This window comes from Ranitomeya imitator, chromosome 7 (genome assembly GCF_032444005.1).
Source record: "Ranitomeya imitator isolate aRanImi1 chromosome 7, aRanImi1.pri, whole genome shotgun sequence".
NCBI classification, from domain to species: Eukaryota; Metazoa; Chordata; class Amphibia; order Anura; family Dendrobatidae; genus Ranitomeya; species Ranitomeya imitator.
The window spans coordinates 94,009,754-94,019,106 of NC_091288.1; the positions used below are offsets into that span (position 1 = coordinate 94,009,754).

General features: G+C 42.1%; 1 long non-coding RNA gene and 1 pseudogene across 1 annotated transcript; one reads left to right on the forward strand and one right to left on the reverse strand.

Annotated features, from left to right (window-relative positions):
• The first annotated feature begins 5,086 nt into the window (after positions 1 to 5,086).
• LOC138645875 (complement component 1 Q subcomponent-binding protein, mitochondrial-like) lies at positions 5,087 to 7,294 on the forward strand (annotated as a pseudogene).
• A 1,320-nt stretch (positions 7,295 to 8,614) lies between these two features.
• LOC138645877 (uncharacterized) lies at positions 8,615 to 8,976 on the reverse strand. The gene is made up of 3 exons (XR_011314788.1): positions 8,908 to 8,976; positions 8,764 to 8,825; positions 8,615 to 8,674 (listed from the first exon to the last, which is right to left on the reverse strand). It is a non-coding gene; the product is annotated as an uncharacterized lncRNA (long non-coding RNA).
• Between the last annotated feature and the right edge of the window lie 377 nt (positions 8,977 to 9,353).

Here is a 9,353-nt window from a genome sequence, read left to right on the forward strand (position 1 = left end):
TACACAATGCATGCGGATTACTGCAGAAGAAACGCTGCGGACACAACTGCAAATGTGAAACCGGCCTTAGCCAATATTCTATGGCAGTAATGCAGTTCCTATTTTCTAGATTCACCATTCTAAACAACCCAGAGTGCAGCTTTTTATTTTCTTATTATTATTGGAAAAAAAGTGTTTCATGATTTCTACTAACGTCAGATAAAACCCTGTGGTTCCTGTTCTATTTTGGTAATTAATCATTTATTTATTTTACTCACTTATATAGTGCCATTAATTCCACAGCACTTTACAGACTTTGTTATTACTGTCCCCATCGGTACTCACAATCTAAGTTCACTCTCACTATGTCTATGGAGTGTAGAATCCTGAGTGACTGCAGGAAACCCATGCAAACACAGGAGAAACATGCAAACTTCTTGCAGATGTTGCCTTTGAACCCAGGACCCCAACATTGAAAGGCTGCACTACTAACCATTTTGCCACCACGCTGCCAATTTTTTTACATCTTTTTCCCAATTCCCGCTGATGTGCCATCTGAGAAAATGTTGACAAAGCTCTTGTATCTCATAAAAATCATAGGTTTACTCAATACGTTCCCATTGAGTGATAATATGGTTATCTTTGATTATATTGAGGGCTCGAATTGTCTCCAAAAACAGTCCCATTTCTATCCCTTTACAGCTGCTCCCTATTCAGTTGAATAAGGATTTACTAAAATACTAGACACAGTCTATGGACAAGAGTGGCCCTAACCTGTTTAATGGTTCACATTTTTACTAAAGCAGAATACAAAATACATGATTACCATCTTGTCACCACATAAGTCCAAAAACTGTGATCCTGCACAGCAGGGGTTGATCCACTTTACATAAAATTGAGATTTCTGATTAATCCTTTTGTAGTGAATAAATCAACAGTATATAATTTATTAGAAAATTTTGAGAACCTGAATCCAGCAGAGAAATTCACCTTAAGGATTAGCCTTAGAGCTGATCCGCAATTACCCCTTCGCAACCTATCTTCCACAGCACAATTATGTTTAGTAATGGATATTGAAATTCAAAGCTGATTGATTGGTCAAGACACCTGATCTTCACTTTCATCAAAGCTTATTAATGTACATCAGCTTCCCCTCATCAGCATGGTTACTGCATCTCGTGAAGATACTGCTAAATTATTGGTGTTGCAAATTGAATAGAAAATGAAAGTTGAAAAGGGTTTTAAGCTGAAGGACCCATCCAACACATTATTATTAATTTATAACTTGCCTTTTTGCTCCTAAATCTTATACCCTAACCCTTAAAGTAACTGCATTCATGAACAAACTGTCTGCCGAATGCTCAATTAGATGACAGCTATATTTCCCATAGACATTTAAACATCCACATTTGGCTTGGCGGAGCCCACATGTTTATTTCAATGTAAGAAGGGAGACATCTCTGGCAGCAGCTTACATCTTGTGGGAAAAAGGGATCAAGTATATTAAAATTTAATGTGCCAAATCCTTCTTTCCCAAGGCGTCAGCTGTTGGAGGAGAGTGAAATGACCCATAGATATTAGATCAGCAGCATATTTTGACAAGTAGTCAACATTTTCACTTTTGTTTAATGTGTATGGGACATTTTAACTCTGAGAAACTCAGATGAGATTTCTTGTATGTTGTTCTTGTATAATTAGAATGTCTTCCACTATTTAAAAAAACCTGGTATAATTTGAATAACTATATGACAGTCTCTACTTTTTTATTTTAAAAAAATGGTTCTAAATCCAATTCTAAAGAAGAGAACACTCCTAAGAATTATAATTATTTTTTTTAAATAACACATAATAGTCCATACAGCCATTTATGGTTCGCTGGGTTCGTTTGTTACAATTTTTGAGGTGGATGGAGCAATTTGTGACTATAATTTCAAAATAATGTTTAAAAAATACATATTATACCAGATAAGCATCGCCATAAAGCACAACACAAGTAGGAACTTGTTACAATGCAATAAGTAATAGAGCTGACTTACTAAGCTTCATGCAAGAGAATCCTGTATTATTCTTCTAAAAAAAAATTTCTTGCTGATATAACACCCCGGGAAACCCGTTGTTACAGTGGTATTGCCTTCCTCATGGGGAGGGTGATGCCATGCCTGGAAGCAAGGAAGATCCCTTTAACAGGTATCACATACACAACATTGTTCTGACTCCAGGCCAGAAGGGGAAACTCTGATCCAGTTTGTGGGTGGCTTCCCATACATTCTGGCTGGAGGAGGTGTTAAGGAGTTCAGTCAGTCTTGGTGAGAGCTGGAGCCATGCAGACACGTGGTTCTGCAGCTCCTGACACAGCAGTCTGTGAGAGACTGTGAGGGGAGAAGAGTTGAAGGAGAGGAAAGATACTGGGAGTGGAGCTGTGAGAGGCCTCACTCCAGAATCAATGCAAAATACTGGAAGCCGGAATTCCGAGGCTGTGGGGGTACCTGTGTGCTCCACAGCAGAGACCAGCGGCCAGGAGATTTCAAGTCGCCTATCCCAGGGGTCCCCAACTCCAGTCCTCAAGGCCCACCAACATGTCATGTTTTCAGGATTTCCTTAGTCTTGCCCAGGTAATAATTGCATCACCTGTGCAATGCAAAGGAAATCCTGAAAACATGACCTGTTGGTGGGCCTTGAGGACTGGAGTTGGGGACCCCTGGCCTATCCAAATGAGGACCTTGTGTGAAGCCTTAGGCAGCAAGGGACTACAGCTCAGTGCAGTAAGGAAGGCTACCAACCCCACCTGGCTATGGGGATTCCAAATCACTTCCAGGCTGCCCGGACCTCACCATCACCTGTTACCGGTACCCAGATTGTTGCTGCATACTGCCAGTAAAGGTAAAGAGACTGCAACCTTGTGTCCTCCAATTCTTTCCGGCACTATACTGTCTGTCATCTTTACCCATTACACCAGGAGCCCTGGGGACTAAGCTTCACCTGTGGGAAGCCATACCATCCCTGCAGCAATAATATCATCTCCAGTGGACCCCTTTAAGCAGCGTCGGTCATCCCTGCCTGAATACCACAAATGGTGTCACGAACATTCTTTATTCAAAACAACCCCTTTAAAGACTTTCCCTCTAACTTGGATGCCCAGGGCCACGGACCGGGTCACTGCCACCATGACAACCCCTTTAATGACCATCGGACCCTGCCTGAGTACCGCACCACCATAGTGGGTGCTCCAACGGGGCATCAAGAACAGGATGGACCGACCCATTAAAATGGGTATTGTGTGCCTAAGAGACTGTGTTTAGTGGAGACATTATTGGACTGGAAATTGCTGCCAATATTGCGCAATGTGGCAAGCAGGAGGAGTGTGGTGTGTTGTCGTGAGCGGAGCTTGAAGGAACGGCGGGAAAACTATGACTGCCCCTCACTGATATTGATAATCCAGGCTTTGGTAGCAGGGTGGATTTTTGGCATGTTGTCAGAGCTCAAGTTGCAGTTCAAGTGAAGGTTTGGAGTGCTGGGTTTCTTTTTATACACACACAATAATTAACCGATCATTTACTGAGCACAGGTGAAGATGTTAACTAGGATTAGGTGCATTATATGACCAGGCGACAAAACTTTTGTCTTGCCAAAATCTAACCATTCTGTGTCCATTAACTGATCAATATTTCTGCATTGATGCCAATTTATTTTCTTAACCTAAACCACATTTCGGAGGGTTTCAGCTTCAAAAGAATAATGTATACAACCAATGGATGAATTTAACGGCAGGTTATAAGCTTTTATTTACATAACATGGATAAGAGACATAACTTCTGTCAGGGAGTGTACTGTGTACAGAGCTCCTGTGTATAATATCACCAGTGATCACTGTATTACCTGTACACTATACACTATATATAGACCTCCTGTGCATAATGTTACTAGGGATCTCTTTATTACCTGTACACTATACACTATATACAGAGCTCCTGTGTATAATGTCATCAGTGTCCCTTGCACTACCTGTACACTGACACTATATACAGTTCTCCTGCGTATAATGTCAACAGTGATCACTGTATTACCTGTACACTATCCCATCAGAGCCAGAAGTCTTGGCTTAATATGAGAGGCTCAGGGATTTCAGCGCAAGTGGCAGGGATCAGAAAATGCTATGAGGACAGGAGAGATTAAGGTGAAAAGGGGTAAGGTAAGTATAATGATTGTTTACTTTATTTAAACTTTTTATGTTCACAGTCCAGAAAAATGTCAGCCAGTGGCTGCCATGTTGTTGAATCCATGTGAAAGCGAATTGCAAAAAAAATTGCATAAGGCAAATGTGGCTTTTTGTAAAATTTGAGTAGAATTCAGTTTACTCTCTAATTTATTTGCCAATCTCTAGTAAGTATGCTTTTTTCTAGTCACATTAGGGACTTTGAAAAAAGGCTATGCAATAGTGACAACCGATTTAATCCAAAGATCTGTAGCAAAAAAAGACATTAGTAACATTTTTCCTTTAAGAATGTAAAGAAAAATTGATCAGACATTGCAGTCATCATCTCCATTATCTACTTCTGTTTGTATGTTCTTTACTTTTGTCTATGCTCAGTATTCTGATGCCTACTACTTGCAATCCATTAACAATCAAAGGGATTTACCTTTTCGTTAATTGACATAAGGAAACAATAGCAATTATCAATCCCACATTTAGAGATCATTTCAGGTTTACAATTTACTAATGCACAAAAATATACAGTATTTGTTTTTATGAAAGGTTTTATGTCTTTTGTCAAGAACTGCGATTGTTATGCCCCTGATACTGCCTTGGTGGCGATGCCAGTGCTGGTGTTTCTACTGCTGCTAGCGAGTGCTATATTCTTGGCCATGGTCTGGGATTTTTCGTTATACAGTACCCCATCCATTGCTATTTCCTTTACAATACATTTTTTGCAACACTACAATTAACCTATGACAATCTTTTTAATGCAAATTATTTAACCCTTGTCAAAAAGAACAAAACAAGAAGTGCTAGGTAGGTAGATATATGGGCAAAAAGCAAAATATGGCACAAGGTAAGTACGACTAGTAAAACAGGAGTGCAAAAACAGGCATGCACTGTTAAACTGTCATGTTCTCTTCTCTACCCTGCTCCTTGATCCCAGCTGCCGCCAGAGTGGTGGTCGCTCTACCACTGCCACTGTTCAGCAGTCAGGGTCCTGCCCGAGCCCTTACACATTCGTTATAACTTCACGGTGGGGCCAGCGGTACTGTCCGGCCAACCATCCTGAACCCATACTAGGGCTTCCCTGCTGTGTCGTGTGGGTGACGCAGCCTTCACACTGATGGGGACCAGGGCCGGCGTCAGCACCCGGCATACCCGGGCAAGTGCCGGGGCCCTGGCGAGATGGGGGGCCCATTTACGGTGCACAGCTGCAGCCGGAATACTCACCCTCCGGGAGTCGGGACCGTCCGTCACCATGGATACGACACAGCCAGAGTCACATCCAGGCCGGGCCTGCTGCTGGGACTGAGTTTCACACAGCTGTGCCTGCAATACTCACCAGTCACCGCCATCACCATGGATGCGAGTCACTTCCGGGCCGGCGGTCGCTCTCTGTCCTGTCACTTCCGGTCATGCTCGTCATCCTAAGAGCTCAGAGAAGAGATCCGGCAGCTGTCATCCATGCATCCACCGTCCAGGACAGGTCCAGGCATCCAGCAGCAGCGCAGGCACAGCGGCAAGCAGAAAGACGAGCAGAGCAGGAGGCAGGAGCAGCAGTCAGGTGCATGGAGAGTGCACCCGGTCCCAGGCTGTGTCCACACAACGGAAGCAACGGCGAGTGAGTGAATGAGTGAGTCTTCCTCTAAGTTCCTAGACCTGGTCCCAATGCATTGCGGGGCACGGGGGGTCATAATTGCAGCTTGCTGTGAGCCAGGCCTGGTTGACTAGTCCTAGCCTAGACTGTCTGTCTGTATATACTAAATGGCTGGCAGTCTGTGCTACATACTGCGTGGGCTGTGCTATATACTGCGTCTGCGTGGGCTGTGCTATATACTGCGTCTGTGTGGGCTGTGCTATATACTGCGTGGGCTGTATGTGTTATATACTGCGTGGGCTGTGTGTGTTATATATGGAGTGGGCTGTTATATATGGCGTGGGCTGTGTTATGTACGGCTTGGGCTGTGTTATATACGGCATTGGCTGTGTTATATACGGCGTGGGCTGTGTTATATACTGTGTGGGCTGTTATATACTGCGTGGGCTGTGTTATATGCTGCGTGGGCTGTGTTATATGCTGCGTGGGCTGTGTTATATACTGCGTGGGCTGTTTTATATACTGCGTGGGCTGTTATGTGCTTCGTGGGCTGTGTTATTTACTACATGGCTGCTCTATATACTATGTGGGCTGTGTTATATAATATGTGGCTGTGCTATATACTATATGGGCTGTTATATGCTACGTGGGCTGTGCTATATACTACATGGCTGTTCTATATACTACGTGGGCCGTGTTATATACTACATGGCTGTGTTATATGCTACGTGGGCTGTTATATACTACATGGCTGTGTTATATGCTATGGGGCTTTGCTATATACTACGTGGGCTGCGTTATATACTACATGGCTGTGTTTATATGCGATCAAGAATCGTGGTATGTGTTAAAGGGGGGGGGGCACTGAGACTCTTTCGCCCGGGGCCCTCAAAAACCTGGAGCCGACCCTGATGGGGACAAAGCATTTTCCGAGTTTCTGAATGATGAAATCAAAGAAGAAAAGAAAATCCAGAAACACAAAAATCTTCCCAAGATGTCTGGAGGGTGGGAATTAGAAGTGAACAGCACAGAAGCTAAACTAACCAAAAAAGTCTCTGGAGAGAAGGCCACAGTCACATTTAATACAAATAACATCATTTCACCATCTTATGATGAGAAACCACAAGAAGGACAGAAGGGAGGTGACGAAGCGCCTGATCTTGTTTCCACTCCTAACTTTGTTGTAGAAATCACAAAACTAGAAAGCAACCAGACCCTGGTGCTGGACTGTCACTATCCTGCAGATGAGGTTGGACATGGTGAGGAAGAGGAAGAAAGTGACATCTTCACTATTCGAGAAGTTAGTTTCCAGCCCACTGGTGATACAGACTGGAAAGAGAACAGCTACACTGACCACTGATTCTCTAGATTGGGCAATGTATGATCATCTGATGGATTTCTTGTCTGATCGTGGGATAGACAACACGTTTGCTGATGAGCTGATAGAACTCAGCACCACATTGGAACATCAAGAATATATCCACTTCCTAGAAAATATCAATGGCTTTGTTAAATGTTAAATAGAGTAGGATTGGCTTATCTCCACTTTTATTACAACCTGCAAATTTTATGCACTATTAAATGTCTACACATTTTTTTCTATTATTTAAACAAAATTCAACATTATCGCAAAAAAATTACATGAGAAGAAATACTACGTAGGTACACATCTAAAAAGCCAACACCAGCAACAGGGTGCTATATTGGTGTTGCATGTACCCCTAGAATGTAAGTCCGCAAGGACAGGGTCCTCTCCTCTCTGTACCAGTCTGTCACTGTAAACCTGTTTACTGTAAACTACATCTATAACCCTGTATGTAACCCCTTTCTCGTGTACAGCACCATGGAATTAATGGTGCTATATAAATAAATAAATAATAATAATAATAATGTACAGATAAATTTTTTTTACTAAAATAGATGTTCAAAAAACTGCCTGTGACACACATACCTTGTAATGTAGATAATCACGTTTGCATGTCTGAATTTTGAGATTTATATTTTGTATTTAAAAAAAAAACTATAGTTCCCCCTTTCACAAAATGCATTGCATAAAGCATGCAAAAACTCATAATACCGGTCAAATTCAGAATGGAAGCATCATGAGATCTTAAATGTGAGTATGTTAATTTTCCTTTTGGCACATCACTTTGATTGTTTTACAAATTATTTTTCTTCACTGAACAAATAGCTAATAAATCACAACATTTCTTGGAACAACACGCATTTAGTATACACTTATTACTTATCACACACTTGTTTCCACTTGCTCTGCTTCCTTCACCTCAGTCTGCTGCTCTCCGTTGTGCTCCACAGCGAGCTTTTGCAGACTGCCCAGCATGGTTCAGTGACTTCATCACCTAATTCTATTTAAGAGAAAATAAACTTAGGCACTCAACTTTGCGGAATTTTATGATTTAATGTAGTCATCAAATTTAACGTTTCGGCCACAATAGACGGCCTTCTTCAGTAACTACAAAAGAAAATAAATATACACCAGTATAGACATTAACATTGGTGTCCCAACACCATAGAGATTCAAAACAAAACAAACCAAAACAGTAATGAAACATAAAATAAATAAAGTATATACAAAATTGTAGGGAGCTCAAATAAGAAGGCCACAGAAAGAGTATGTACATTATGAACAACAGGGAAACTGCATACATTGCTCAACACATCATTAGTGAAAATCTTTATTGCATCGAGAGATACTGGAAGAAAAAAAAAAGAGAGACAAAAGAGACAAATAGACAACAATAGCTTGAATCTAGGGATCCATATAGGTCAGAAAGTACGTGTGCCAAGGGAAAATGTATCTAAGATTGACCTACCAATGTGCAGGGTTAGAGATATTCATGAATGACCGCATGTAAAAGTGTCCCACATCAGCACTGTAGCTGTTGACAGTGAAAGTTAAAAGGTGTTAGGTGCCTTTATGAATAAATCGCAAAAATGGGGTGTGATCTTAAAAGGCCATGTAACATACCAGAGTGACTCTGCAGGGAAGCGAAATGTCCAAAGACCGGGTAACCGGTAATGCATGGGAGCCTGCAGAGAACGTGCATACTTAGTGAGTATGTCCTATCGTTCTATATAGTATAGCGCTGGAGAAACAATGTGGAGGACTTACCCAGGTAAACGGCGTGCCGGCGTGGCTGTCAGAGAAGCGGTATACACCGCTAGTCAGAGCTGCTTAGAGAGGGAAGTGGACGGCATATAATGCCGGTGGGCGGGACCAATGAGCGATCACATGATCGCTCAGGAAAACATACAGGATAGAGTAGTGGCGACATCACAGGGAGGTGCTTGTCTATGCATTCCAGGACCGATAACTTGCATTCCAGCAGCCATTGTGAGGACGTCACTGTGTTAGGGCCATTTCTACTAAGTAGTGCACTATTGGTGTCAGTGCTGCAGAGTAACGTTAGACAATGGTGAGATGTGAGCACGGTGGCCGGTATAAAGGCAATTTTTCGGTGGTGGGTCCAAGTGAGAGTGCACTTCAGGCAGAATCAATAAAGACGTCTCTGTAAGAAAGGAACAAAATGTCAGTAAAAATATATAATACACGGTCAT